The sequence below is a fragment of the Calliopsis andreniformis genome, unplaced genomic scaffold (assembly GCF_051401765.1).
Source record: "Calliopsis andreniformis isolate RMS-2024a unplaced genomic scaffold, iyCalAndr_principal scaffold0052, whole genome shotgun sequence".
Classification (NCBI taxonomy): domain Eukaryota; kingdom Metazoa; phylum Arthropoda; class Insecta; order Hymenoptera; family Andrenidae; genus Calliopsis; species Calliopsis andreniformis.
The window spans coordinates 516,902-531,912 of record NW_027480461.1 but is presented as its reverse complement, the minus strand read 5'-3'; positions in this window follow the sequence as shown (position 1 = coordinate 531,912).

Sequence of the window (15,011 nt, the reverse complement as noted above, 5' to 3'; positions counted from 1 at the left end):
CAATCCACAATCCTCAATCCTCAATCTTCAATCCTCAATACTCAATCTGCAATCCTCAATCCTCAAACCTCAATCCTCAATCCTCATTCTTCAATCCTCAATACCCAATCCTCAATCTTCAATCCTCAATCCTCAATTCTCAATCCTCAACCCTCAATCCTTAATCCTCAGACCTCAAACATCAATATTCAACGCTCAGTCCTCGTCCTCAATCCACAACCCTCAATCCTCAGTCCTCAATATTCAATCATCAATATTCAATCTTCAATCCTCAATCCTCAATCCTCAACCCTCAATCCTCAATCCTCAATCTTCAACCCTGAATTCTCAATCCTCAATACTCAGTCCTCAATCTTCAATCATCAATACTCAATCTTCAATCCCCAATCCTCAATCCTCAATCCTCAATCCTCAATCTTCAATCCTCAACACTAATCTTCAATCCTCAATCCTCAATCCTCAATCCTCAATCCTCATTCTTCAATCCTCAATACCCAATCCTCAATCTTCAATCCTCAATCCTCAATCCTCAATCCTAATTCCTCAATCCTCATTCTTCAATCCTCAATACCCAATCCTCAATTTCAATCCTCAATCCTCAATCTTCAATTATCAATACTCAATCTGCAATCCTCAATACTCAAACCTCAATACTCAATCCTCATTCTGCAATCCTCAATTCTCAATCCTCAATCTTCAATCCTCAATCCTCAATCCCCAATACTCAATCCTCAATCTTCAATCCTCAATCCTCAATCCTCAATCCTCAATACTCAATCTTCAATCCTCAATCCTCAATCCTCAATCTTCAATCCTCAATACTCAACCTGCAATCCTCAATCCTCAAACCTCAATCCTCAATCCTCATTCTTCAATCCTCAATGCCCAATCCTCAATCTTCAATCCTCAATCCTCAATTCTCAATTCTCAACCCTCAATCCTTAATCCTCAGACCTCAAACATCAATATTCAACCCTCAGTCCTCGTCCTCAATCCACAACCCTCAATCCTCAATTCTCAATATTCAATCATCAATATTCAATCTTCAATCCTCAATCCTCAATCCTCCATCCTCAATTCTGAATCCTCAATCTTCAATCCTCAATCCTCAATCCTCAATCTTCAACCCTCAATCTTCAATCCTCAATACTCAATCTTCAATCCTCAATCCTCAATCGTCAATCCTCAATGCTCAATCCTCAATCCTCAGGCATCAATACTCAATCTACAATATTCAATCCTCAATCCTTAATCCTCAATCCACAATCCTCAATCTTCAATACTCAATACTCAATCTTCAATCCTCAACCCTCAATCCTCAATACTCAATCCTCAATCCTCAATCCGCAATATTCAATCCTCAATACTCAATCTTCAATCATCAATCCTCAATCCTCAATTCTGAGTTGTCAATCCTCAGCCATCAATCCTCAATCTTCAATACTCAATCGTCAATCCTTAGGCCTCAATCCTCAATCCTCAATCCTCGTTCCTCAAACCTCAATCCTCAACACTCAGTCTTCATCCTCAATCCTCAAACCTCAATCCTCAATACTCAATATTCAGTCATCAATACTCAATCTTCAACTCATAATCCTCAATCCTCAATCTTCAATCCTCAATAATCAATCTCCAATTCTAGATCCTCAATCCTCAATCCTCAATCCTCATTCTTCAATACTCAATACCCAATCCTCAATCTTCAATCCTCAATCCTCAATCCTCAATTCTCAATCCTCAATCCTCAGTCCTCTGTCCTCAAACCTCAATCCTCTACCCTCAGCCCTCATCATCCATCCTCAATCCTCAATCATCAATCCTCAATCTTATATCCTCAATATTCAATCTTCAATCCTCAATCCTCAATCCTCAATTCTCAATCCTCAATCCTCAGTGAACAATACTCAATCTTCAATCCTCAATTCTCAAACCTCAATCCTCAATCCTTAATCCTCAATCGTCAATCTTCAATCCTCAATACTCAATCTTCAATCCTCAATCCTCAATCCTCAATCCTCAATCCTCATTCTTCAATACTCAATACCCAATCCTCAATCTTCAATCCTCAATCCTCAATCCTCAATTCTCAATCCTCAATCCTCAGTCCTCTGTCCTCAAACCTCAATCCTCTACCCTCAGCCCTCATCCTCCATCCTCAATCCTCAATCATCAATCCTCAATCTTATATCCTCAATATTCAATCTTCAATCCTCAATCCTCAATCCTCAATTCTCAATCCTCAATCCTCAGTGAACAATACTCAATCTTCAATACTCAATCCTCAATCCTCAATCCTCAATCCTCAATCCTCAATACTCAATCCTCAATCCCCATTTCGCAAACCTCAATCCTCAACCCTCAACCCTCATCCTCAGTTCTCAATTCTCAATCCTCAATCATCAATCCTCAATCTTCAATCCTCAATCCTCAATCCTCAATCCTCAGTACTCAATCCTCAATCCTCAACCTTCAATACTCAATACTCAATCTTCAATCCTCAATCCTCAATCCTCAATCCTCAATCCTCAATCCTCAATCTTCAATCCTCAATAATCAATTTCCAATTCTAGATCCTCAATCCCCAATCTTCAATCCTTAATTCTCAATATTCAATCCCAAATCCCCAGTACTCAATCTTCAACCCTCAATGCTCAATCCTCAATCCTCAATCCTCAGTCCTCAGTCCTCAATCCTCAATCCTCAACCATCAATCCTCATTCCTCAAACCTCAATCCTCAACCCTCAGTCCTCATCCTCAATTCTCAATTCTCAATCCTCAATCCTCAATCCTCAATCTTCAATCCTCAATAATCAATATCCGATCCTAGATCCTCAATCCCCAATCTTCAATCGTTAATACTCAATCTTCAATCCTCAATCCCCAGTCATCAATCTTCAATCCTCAATGCTCAATCCTCAATCCTCAATCCTCAGTCCTCAATCCCCAATCCTCAATCCTCAAACCTCAATCCTCAACCGTCAGTCCTCGTCCTCAATCCTCAAACCTCAATCCTCAATCCTCAATATTCAATCATCAATACTCAATCTTCAATCCTCAATCCTCAAACCTCAATCCTCAATCCTCAATCCTCAATCCTCAATCCTCAATCCCCAGGCCTCAAACCTCAATCCTCAACCCTCAGTCCTCATACTCAATTCTCAATTCTCAATTCACAATCATCAATCCTCAATCTTCAATCCTCAATAATCAATCTCCGATCCTAGGTCCTCAATCCCCAACCTTCAATCGTTAATCCTCAATCTTCAATCCTCAATCCCCAGTCATCTATCTTCAATCCTCACTGCTCAATCCTCAATCCTCAATCCTCAATCCTCAGTCCTCAATCCCCAATCCTCAATCCTCAAACCTCAATCCTCAACCGTCAGTCCTCGTCCTCAATCCTCAAACCTCAATCCTCAATCCTCAATATTCAATCATCAATACTCAATCTTCAATCCTCAATCCTCAAACCTCAATCCTCAATCCTCATTCTTCAATCCTAAATACCCAATCCTCAATTTCCAATCCTCAATCCTCAATCCTCAATTCTCAATCCTCAATCATTAATCCTCGGACCTCAAACATCAATAGTCAACACTCAGTCCTCGTCCTCAATCCACAACCCTCAATCCTCAGTCCTCCATATTCAATCATCAATATTCAATCTTCAATCCTCAATCCTCAATCCTCAATCCTCAATTCTCAATCCTCAATCTTCAATCCTCAATCCTCAATTCTCAACACTCAATCCTCAATCTTCAATCCTCAATACCCACTCCTCAATCTTCAATCCTCAATCCTCAATCCTCAATCCTAATTCCTCAATCCTCATTCTTCAATCCTCAATACCCAATCCTCAATTTCAATCCTCAATCCTCATTCCTCAATTCTCAATACTCAATCCTCAGTCCTCAGTCCTCAAACCGCAATCCTCAGTCCTCAGTCGTCGAACCTCAATCCCCGACGCTTAGCACTCATCCTCAATCCTCAGTCCTCAATCCTCAATATTCAATCATCAATACTCAATTTTCAATCCTCAATCCTCAATCCTCAATCCTCAATCCTCAATCCTCAATATTCAATCATCAATACTCAATCTTCAACCCTCAATCTTCAATCCTCAATAGTCAACCTTCAATCCTCAATCCTCAATCCTCAATCCTCAATCCTCAATCCTCAATCCTCAATCCTCAGGCATCAATACTCAATCTACAATATTCAATCCTCAATCCTTAATCCTCAATCCACAATCCTCAACCTTCAATACTCAATACTCAATCTTCAATCCTCAATCCTCAATCCTCAATCCTCAATCCTCAATCCTCTATCCTCAATCCGCAATATTCAATCCTCAATACTCAATCTTCAATCATCAATCCTCAATCCTCAATTCTCAGTCGTCAATTCTCAGTCATCAATCCTCAATCTTCAATACTCAATCGTCAATCCTTAGTCCTCAATCCTCAATCCTCAATCCTCGTTCCTCAAACCTCAATCCTCAACCCTCAGTCTTCATCCTCAATCCTCAAACCTCAATCCTCAATACTCAATATTCAGTCATCAATACTCAATCTTCAATCCTCAATCCTCAAACCTCAATCCTCAATCCTCATTCTTCAATCCCAAATACCCAATCCTCAATCTTCAATCCTAAATCCTCAATCCTCAATTCTCAATCCTCAATCATCAGTCCCCAATCTTCAATCCTCAATCCTCAATCCTCAATCCTCAGTACTCAATCCTCAATCCTCAACCATCAATCCTCAATACTCAATCTTCAATCCTCAATCCTCAATCCTCAATCCTCAATCCTCAATCCTCAAACCTCAATCCTCAATCCTCATTCTTCAATCCTCAATACCCAATCCTCAATCTTCAATCCTCAATCCTCAATCCTCAATTCTCAATCCTCAACCCTCAATCCTTAATCCTCAGACCTCAAACATCAATATTCAACCCTCAGTCCTCGTCCTCAATCCACAACACTCAATCCTCAGTTCTCAATATTCAATCATCAATATTCAATCTTCAATCCTCAATCCTCAATCCTCAATCCTCAATTCTGAATCCTCAATCTTCAATCCTCAATCCTCAATCCTCAATCTTCAACCCTCAATCTTCAATCCCCAATACTCAATCTTCAATCCTCAATCCTCAATCGTCAATCCTCAATCCTCAATCCTCAATCCTCAGGCATCAATACTCAATCTACAATATTCAATCCTCAATCCTTAATCCTCAATCCACAATCCTCAATCTTCAATACTCAATACTCAATCTTCAATCCTCAATCCTCAATCCTCAATACTCAATCCTCAATCCTCAATCCGCAATATTCAATCCTCAATACTCAATCTTCAATCATCAATCCTCAATCCTCAATTCTCAGTCGTCAATCCTCAGTCATCAATCCTCAATCTTCAATACTCAATCGTCAATCCTTAGTCCTCAATCCTCAATCCTCAATCCTCGTTCCTCAATCCTCAATTCTCAACACTCAGTCTTCATCCTCAATCGTCAAACCTCAATCCTCAATACTCAATATTCAGTCATCAATACTCAATCTTCAATCCTCAATCCTCAAACCTCAATCCTCAATCCTCATTCTTCAAACCTAAATACCCAATCCTCAATCTTCAATCCTCAATCCTCAATCCTCAATTCTCAATCCTCAATCCTTAATCCTCAGACCTCAAGCATCAATATTCAACCCTCAGCCCTCATCCTCCATCCTCAGTACACAATCCTCTATCCTCAATCTTCAATCCTCAATACTCAATCTTCAATCCTTATTCCTCAATCCTCAATCCTCAATCCTAATTCCTCAATCCTCATTCTTCAATCCTCAATACCCAATCCTCATTCCTCAATCCTCAATACCCAATCCTCAATCCTCAATCCTCAATCCGCAATCCTCAATCCTCAATATTCAATCATTAACACTCAATCTTCAATCCTCAATCTTCAATCCTCGATGCTCAATCTTCAATCCTCAATCCTCAATCCTCAATCCTAATTCCTCAATCCTCAATCCTCAATCCTCAATCTTCAATCCTCAACACTCAATCTGCAATCCTCAATCCTCAAACCTCAATCCTCAATCCTCATTCCTCAATCCTCAATACCCAATCCTCAATCTTCAAATCTCAATCCTCAATCCTCAATCCTAATTCCTCAATCCTCATTCTTCAATCCTCAATACCCAATCCTCAATTTCAATCCTCAATCCTCAATCCTCAATTCTCAATCCTCAATCCTCAGTCCACAGTCCTCAAACCGCAATCCTCAACACACAGCCCTCATCCTCCATCCTCAATCCTCAATCCTCAATCCTCAATTTTCAATCCTCAATTCTCAATCTTCAATCCTCGATCCTGAATCATCAATCCTCAATCCTCAATCCTCAGGCATCAATACTCAATCTTCAATACTCAGTCCTCAATCCTCAATCCTCAATCCTCAATCCTCAATCCTCAACCCTCAATCCTCATTCCTCAAACCTCAATCCTGAACCCTCAGTCCTCATACTCAATTCTCAATCCTCAATCCTCAATCCTCAACCCTCAATCTTCAATCCTCAATAATCAATCTCCAATTCTAGATCCTCAATCCCCAATCTTCAATCCTTAATCCTCAATCTTCAATCCCGAATCCCCTGTACTCAATCTTCAATCCTCAATGCTCAATCCTCAATCCTCAATCCTCAGTCCTCAATACTCAATCTTCAATACTCAAACCTCAATCCTCAACCGACAGTCCTCATTCTCCATCCCCAATCCTCAATCCTCAATCCTCAATCTTCAATCCCAAATACTCAATCTTCAATCCTCAATCCTCAATCCTCAATCCTCAATCCTCAATCCTCAGGCATCAATACTCAATCTTCAATACTCAATCCTCAATCCTCAATCCTCAATCCTCAATCCTCAACCATCAATCCTCATTCCTCAAACCTCAATCCTCAACCCTCAGTCCTCATCCTCAATTCTCAATTCTCAATCCTCAATCCTCAATCCTCAATCTTCAATCCTCAATAATCAATCTCCGATCCTAGATCCTCAATCCCCAATCTTCAATCGTTAATGCTCAATATTCAATGCTCAATCCCCAGTCATCAATCTTCAATCCTCAATGCTCAATCCTTAATCCTCAATCCTCAGTCCTCAATCCCCAATCCTCAATCCTCAAACCTCAATCCTCAACCGTCAGTCCTCATACTCAATCCTCAATCCTCATTCTTCAATCCTCAATACCCAATCCTCAATCTTCAATCCTCAATCCTCAATCCTCAATTCTCAATCCTCAACCCTCAATCCTTAATCCTCAGACCTCAAACATCAATATTCAACCCTCAGTCCTCGTCCTCAATCCACAACCCTCAATCCTCAGTTCTCAATATTCAATCATCAATATTCAATCTTCAATCCTCAATCCTCAATCCTCAATCCTCAATTCTGGATCCTCAATCTTCAATCCTCAATCCTCAATCCTCAATCTTCAACCCTCAATCTTCAATCCTCAATACTCAATCTTCAATCCTCAATCCTCAATCGTCAATCCTCAATCCTCAATCCTCAATCCTCAGGCATCAATACTCAATCTACAATATTCAATCCTCAATCCTTAATCCTCAATCCACAATCCTCAATCTTCAATACTCAATACTCAATCTTCAATCCTCAATCCTCAATCCTCAATACTCAATCCTCAATCCTCAATCCGCAATATTCAATCCTCAATACTCAATCTTCAATCATCAATCCTCAATCCTCAATTCTCAGTCGTCAATCCTCAGTCATCAATCCTCAATCTACAATACTCAATCGTCAATCCTTAGTCCTCAATCCTCAATCCTCAATCCTCGTTCCTCAAACCTCAATCCTCAACACTCAGTCTTCATCCTCAATCCTCAAACCTCAATCCTCAATACTCAATATTCAGTCATCAATACTCAATCTTCAATCCTCAATCCTCAAACCTCAATCCTCAATCCTCATTCTTCAAACCTAAATACCCAATCCTCAATCTTCAATCCTCAATCCTAAATCCTCAATTCTCAATCCTCAATCCTTAATCCTCAGACCTCAAACATCAATATTCAACCCTCAGCCCCCATCCTCCATCCTCAGTACACAATCCTCTATCCTCAATCTTCAATCCTCAATACTCAATCTTCAATCCTTATTCCTCAATCCTCAATCCTCAATCCTAATTCCTCAATCCTCATTCTTCAATCCTCAATACCCAATCCTCATTCCTCAATCCTCAATACCCAATCCTCAATCCTCAATCCTCAATCCTCAATCCTCAATCCTCAATATTCAATCATTAACACTCAATCTTCAATCCTCAATCTTCAATCCTCGATGCTCAATCTTCAATCCTCAATCCTCAATCCTCAATCCTAATTCCTCAATCCTCAATCCTCAATCCTCAATCTTCAATCCTCAACACTCAATCTGCAATCCTCAATCCTCAAACCTCAATCCTCAATCCTCATTCCTCAATCCTCAATACCCAATCCTCAATCTTCAAATCTCAATCCTCAATCCTCAATCCTAATTCCTCAATCCTCATTCTTCAATCCTCAATACCCAATCCTCAATTTCAATCCTCAATCCTCAATCCTCAATTCTCAATCCTCAATCCTCAATCCACAGTCCTCAAACCGCAATCCTCAACACACAGCCCTCATCCTCCATCCTCAATCCTCAATCCTCAATCCTCAATTTTCAATCCTCAATTCTCAATCTTCAATCCTCGATCCTGAATCATCAATCCACAATCCTCAATCCTCAGGCATCAATACTCAATCTTCAATACTCAATCCTCAATCCTCAATCCTCAATCCTCAATCCTCAATCCTCAACCCTCAATCCTCATTCCTCAAACCTCAATCCTGAACCCTCAGTCCTCATACTCAATTCTCAATCCTCAATCCTCAATCCTCAACCCTCAATCTTCAATCCTCAATAATCAATCTCCAATTCTAGATCCTCAATCCCCAATCTTCAATCCTTAATCCTCAATCTTCAATCCCGAATCCCCTGTACTCAATCTTCAATCCTCAATGCTCAATCCTCAATCCTCAATCCTCAGTCCTCAATACTCAATCTTCAATACTCAAACCTCAATCCTCAACCGACAGTCCTCATTCTCCATCCCCAATCCTCAATCCTCAATCCTCAATCTTCAATCCCAAATACTCAATCTTCAATCCTCAATCCTCAATCCTCAATGCTCAATCCTCAATCCTCAGGCATCAATACTCAATCTTCAATACTCAATCCTCAATCCTCAATCCTCAATCCTCAATCCTCAACCATCAATCCTCATTCCTCAAACCTCAATCCTCAACCCTCAGTCCTCATCCTCAATTCTCAATTCTCAATCCTCAATCCTCAATCCTCAATCTTCAATCCTCAATAATCAATCTCCGATCCTAGATCCTCAATCCCCAATCTTCAATCGTTAATCCTCAATATTCAATGCTCAATCCCCAGTCATCTATCTTCAATCCTCAATGCTCAATCCTTAATCCTCAATCCTCAGTCCTCAATCCCCAATCCTCAATCCACAAACCTCAATCCTCAACCGTCAGTCCTCATACTCAATTCTCAATCCTCAATCCTCAATCCTCAATCTTCAATCGTCAATAATCAATCTCCAATCCTCAATCCTCAAACCTCAATCCTCAATCCTCAATCCTCAATCCTCAATCCTCAATCCTCAATCCTCAATCCTCAATCCCCAGTCCTCAAACCTCAATCCTCAACCCTCAGTCCTCATACTCAATTCTCAATTCTCAATCCTCAATCCTCAATCCTCAATCTTCAATCCTCAATAATCAATCTCCGATCCTAGGTCCTCAATCCCCAACCTTCAATCGTTAATCCTCAATCTTCAATCCTCAATCCCCAGTCATCAATCTTCAATCCTCACTGCTCAATCCTCAATCCTCAATCCTCAATCCTCAGTCCTCAATCCCCAATCCTCAATCCTCAAACCTCAATCCTCAACCGTCAGTCCTCGTCCTCAATCCTCAAACCTCAATCCTCAATCCTCAATATTCAATCATCAATACTCAATCTTCAATCCTCAATCCTCAAACCTCAATCCTCAATCCTCATTCTTCAATCCTAAATACCCAATCCTCAATTTCCAATCCTCAATCCTCAATCCTCAATTCTCAATCCTCAATCATTAATCATCAGACCTCAAACATCAATAGTCAACACTCAGTCCTCGTCCTCAATCCACAACCCTCAATCCTCAGTCCTCCATATTCAATCATCAATATTCAATCTTCAATCCTCAATCCTCAATCCTCAACCCTCAATCCTCAATCCTCAATCTTCAACCCTGAATACTCAATCCTCAATACCCAGTCCTCAATCTTCAATCCTCAATACTCAATCTTCAATCCTCAATCCTCAATCCTCAATCCTCAATCCTCAATCCTCAACCCTCAATCCTCATTCCTCAAACCTCAATCCTGAACCCTCAGTCCTCATACTCAATTCTCAATCCTCAATCCTCAATCCTCAACCCTCAATCTTCAATCCTCAATAATCAATCTCCAATTCTAGATCCTCAATCCCCAATCTTCAATCCTTAATCCTCAATCTTCAATCCCGAATCCCCTGTACTCAATCTTCAATCCTCAATGCTCAATCCTCAATCCTCAATCCTCAGTCCTCAATACTCAATCTTCAATACTCAAACCTCAATCCTCAACCGTCAGTCCTCATTCTCCATCCCCAATCCTCAATCCTCAATCCTCAATCCTCAATCCTCAGTCCTCAGTCCTCAATCCTCAATCCTCAACCATCAATCCTCATTCCTCAAACCTCAATCCTCAACCCTCAGTCCTCATCCTCAATTCTCAATTATCAATCCTCAATCCTCAATCCTCAATCTTCAATCCTCAATAATCAATATCCGATCCTAGATCCTCAATCCCCAATCTTCAATCGTTAATACTCAATCTTCTATCCTCAATCCCCAGTCATCAATCTTCAATCCTCAATGCTCAATCCTCAATCCTCAATCCTCAGTCCTCAATCCCCAATCCTCAATCCTCAAACCTCAATCCTCAACCGTCAGTCCTCGTCCTCAGTCCTCAAACCTCAATCCTCAATCCTCAATATTCAATCATCAATACTCAATCTTCAATCCTCAATCCTCAAACCTCAATCCTCAATCCTCAATCCTCAATCCTCAATCCTCAATCCCCAGTCCTCAAACCTCAATCCTCAACCCTCTGTCCTCATACTCAATTCTCAATTCTCAATCCTCAATCCTCAATCCTCAATCTTCAATCCTCAATAATCAATCTCCGATCCTAGGTCCTCAGTCCCCAGCCTTCAATCGTTAATCCTCAATCTTCAATCCTCAATCCCCAGTCATCAATCTTCAATCCTCACTGCTCAATCCTCAATCCTCAATCCTCAATCCTCAGTCCTCAATCCCCAATCCTCAATCCTCAAACCTCAATCCTCAACCGTCAGTCCTCGTCCTCAATCCTCAAACCTCAATCCTCAATCCTCAATATTCAATCATCAATACTCAATCTTCAATCCTCAATCCTCAAACCTCAATCCTCAATCCTCATTCTTCAATCCTAAATACCCAATCCTCAATTTCCAATCCTCAATCCTCAATCCTCAATTCTCAATCCTCAATCATTAATCCTCAGACCTCAAACATCAATAGTCAACACTCAGTCCTCGTCCTCAATCCACAACCCTCAATCCTCAGTCCTCCATATTCAATCATCAATATTCAATCTTCAATCCTCAATCCTCAATCCTCAACCCTCAATCCTCAATCCTCAATCTTCAACCCAGAATACTCAATCCTCAATACCCAGTCCTCAATCTTCAATCCTCAATACTCAATCTTCAATCCTCAATCCTCAATCCTCAACCCTCAATCCTCATTCCTCAAACCTCAATCCTGAACCCTCAGTCCTCATACTCAATTCTCAATCCTCAATCCTCAATCCTCAACCCTCAATCTTCAATCCTCAATAATCAATCTCCAATTCTAGATCCTCAATCCCCAATCTTCAATCCTTAATCCTCAATCTTCAATCCCGAATCCCCTGTACTCAATCTTCAATCCTCAATGCTCAATCCTCAATCCTCAATCCTCAGTCCTCAATACTCAATCTTCAATACTCAAACCTCAATCCTCAACCGACAGTCCTCATTCTCCATCCCCAATCCTCAATCCTCAATCCTCAATCTTCAATCCCAAATACTCAATCTTCAATCCTCAATCCTCAATCCTCAATCCTCAATCCTCAATCCTCAGGCATCAATACTCAATCTTCAATACTCAATCCTCAATCCTCAATCCTCAATCCTCAATCCTCAACCATCAATCCTCATTCCTCAAACCTCAATCCTCAACCCTCAGTCCTCATCCTCAATTCTCAATTCTCAATCCTCAATCCTCAATCCTCAATCTTCAATCCTCAATAATCAATCTCCGATCCTAGATCCTCAATCCCCAATCTTCAATCGTTAATGCTCAATATTCAATGCTCAATCCCCAGTCATCAATCTTCAATCCTCAATGCTCAATCCTTAATCCTCAATCCTCAGTCCTCAATCCCCAATCCTCAATCCTCAAACCTCAATCCTCAACCGTCAGTCCTCATACTCAATCCTCAATCCTCATTCTTCAATCCTCAATACCCAATCCTCAATCTTCAATCCTCAATCCTCAATCCTCAATTCTCAATCCTCAACCCTCAATCCTTAATCCTCAGACCTCAAACATCAATATTCAACCCTCAGTCCTCGTCCTCAATCCACAACCCTCAATCCTCAGTTCTCAATATTCAATCATCAATATTCAATCTTCAATCCTCAATCCTCAATCCTCAATCCTCAATTCTGGATCCTCAATCTTCAATCCTCAATCCTCAATCCTCAATCTTCAACCCTCAATCTTCAATCCTCAATACTCAATCTTCAATCCTCAATCCTCAATCGTCAATCCTCAATCCTCAATCCTCAATCCTCAGGCATCAATACTCAATCTACAATATTCAATCCTCAATCCTTAATCCTCAATCCACAATCCTCAATCTTCAATACTCAATACTCAATCTTCAATCCTCAATCCTCAATCCTCAATACTCAATCCTCAATCCTCAATCCGCAATATTCAATCCTCAATACTCAATCTTCAATCATCAATCCTCAATCCTCAATTCTCAGTCGTCAATCCTCAGTCATCAATCCTCAATCTTCAATACTCAATCGTCAATCCTTAGTCCTCAATCCTCAATCCTCAATCCTCGTTCCTCAAACCTCAATCCTCAACACTCAGTCTTCATCCTCAATCCTCAAACCTCAATCCTCAATACTCAATATTCAGTCATCAATACTCAATCTTCAATCCTCAATCCTCAAACCTCAATCCTCAATCCTCATTCTTCAAACCTAAATACCCAATCCTCAATCTTCAATCCTCAATCCTCAATCCTCAATTCTCAATCCTCAATCCTTAATCCTCAGACCTCAAACATCAATATTCAACCCTCAGCCCCCATCCTCCATCCTCAGTACACAATCCTCTATCCTCAATCTTCAATCCTCAATACTCAATCTTCAATCCTTATTCCTCAATCCTCAATCCTCAATCCTAATTCCTCAATCCTCATTCTTCAATCCTCAATACCCAATCCTCATTCCTCAATCCTCAATACCCAATCCTCAATCCTCAATCCTCAATCCTCAATCCTCAATCCTCAATATTCAATCATTAACACTCAATCTTCAATCCTCAATCTTCAATCCTCGATGCTCAATCTTCAATCCTCAATCCTCAATCCTCAATCCTAATTCCTCAATCCTCAATCCTCAATCCTCAATCTTCAATCCTCAACACTCAATCTGCAATCCTCAATCCTCAAACCTCAATCCTCAATCCTCATTCCTCAATCCTCAATACCCAATCCTCAATCTTCAAATCTCAATCCTCAATCCTCAATCCTAATTCCTCAATCCTCATTCTTCAATCCTCAATACCCAATCCTCAATTTCAATCCTCAATCCTCAATCCTCAATTCTCAATCCTCAATCCTCAGTCCACAGTCCTCAAACCGCAATCCTCAACACACAGCCCTCATCCTCCATCCTCAATCCTCAATCCTCAATCCTCAATTTTCAATCCTCAATTCTCAATCTTCAATCCTCGATCCTGAATCATCAATCCACAATCCTCAATCCTCAGGCATCAATACTCAATCTTCAATACTCAATCCTCAATCCTCAATCCTCAATCCTCAATCCTCAATCCTCAACCCTCAATCCTCATTCCTCAAACCTCAATCCTGAACCCTCAGTCCTCATACTCAATTCTCAATCCTCAATCCTCAATCCTCAACCCTCAATCTTCAATCCTCAATAATCAATCTCCAATTCTAGATCCTCAATCCCCAATCTTCAATCCTTAATCCTCAATCTTCAATCCCGAATCCCCTGTACTCAATCTTCAATCCTCAATGCTCAATCCTCAATCCTCAATCCTCAGTCCTCAATACTCAATCTTCAATACTCAAACCTCAATCCTCAACCGACAGTCCTCATTCTCCATCCCCAATCCTCAATCCTCAATCCTCAATCTTCAATCCCAAATACTCAATCTTCAATCCTCAATCCTCAATCCTCAATGCTCAATCCTCAATCCTCAGGCATCAATACTCAATCTTCAATACTCAATCCTCAATCCTCAATCCTCAATCCTCAATCCTCAACCATCAATCCTCATTCCTCAAACCTCAATCCTCAACCCTCAGTCCTCATCCTCAATTCTCAATTCTCAATCCTCAATCCTCAATCCTCAATCTTCAATCCTCAATAATCAATCTCCGATCCTAGATCCTCAATCCCCAATCTTCAATCGTTAATCCTCAATATTCAATGCTCAATCCCCAGTCATCTATCTTCAATCCTCAATGCTCAATCCTTAATCCTCAATCCTCAGTCCTCAA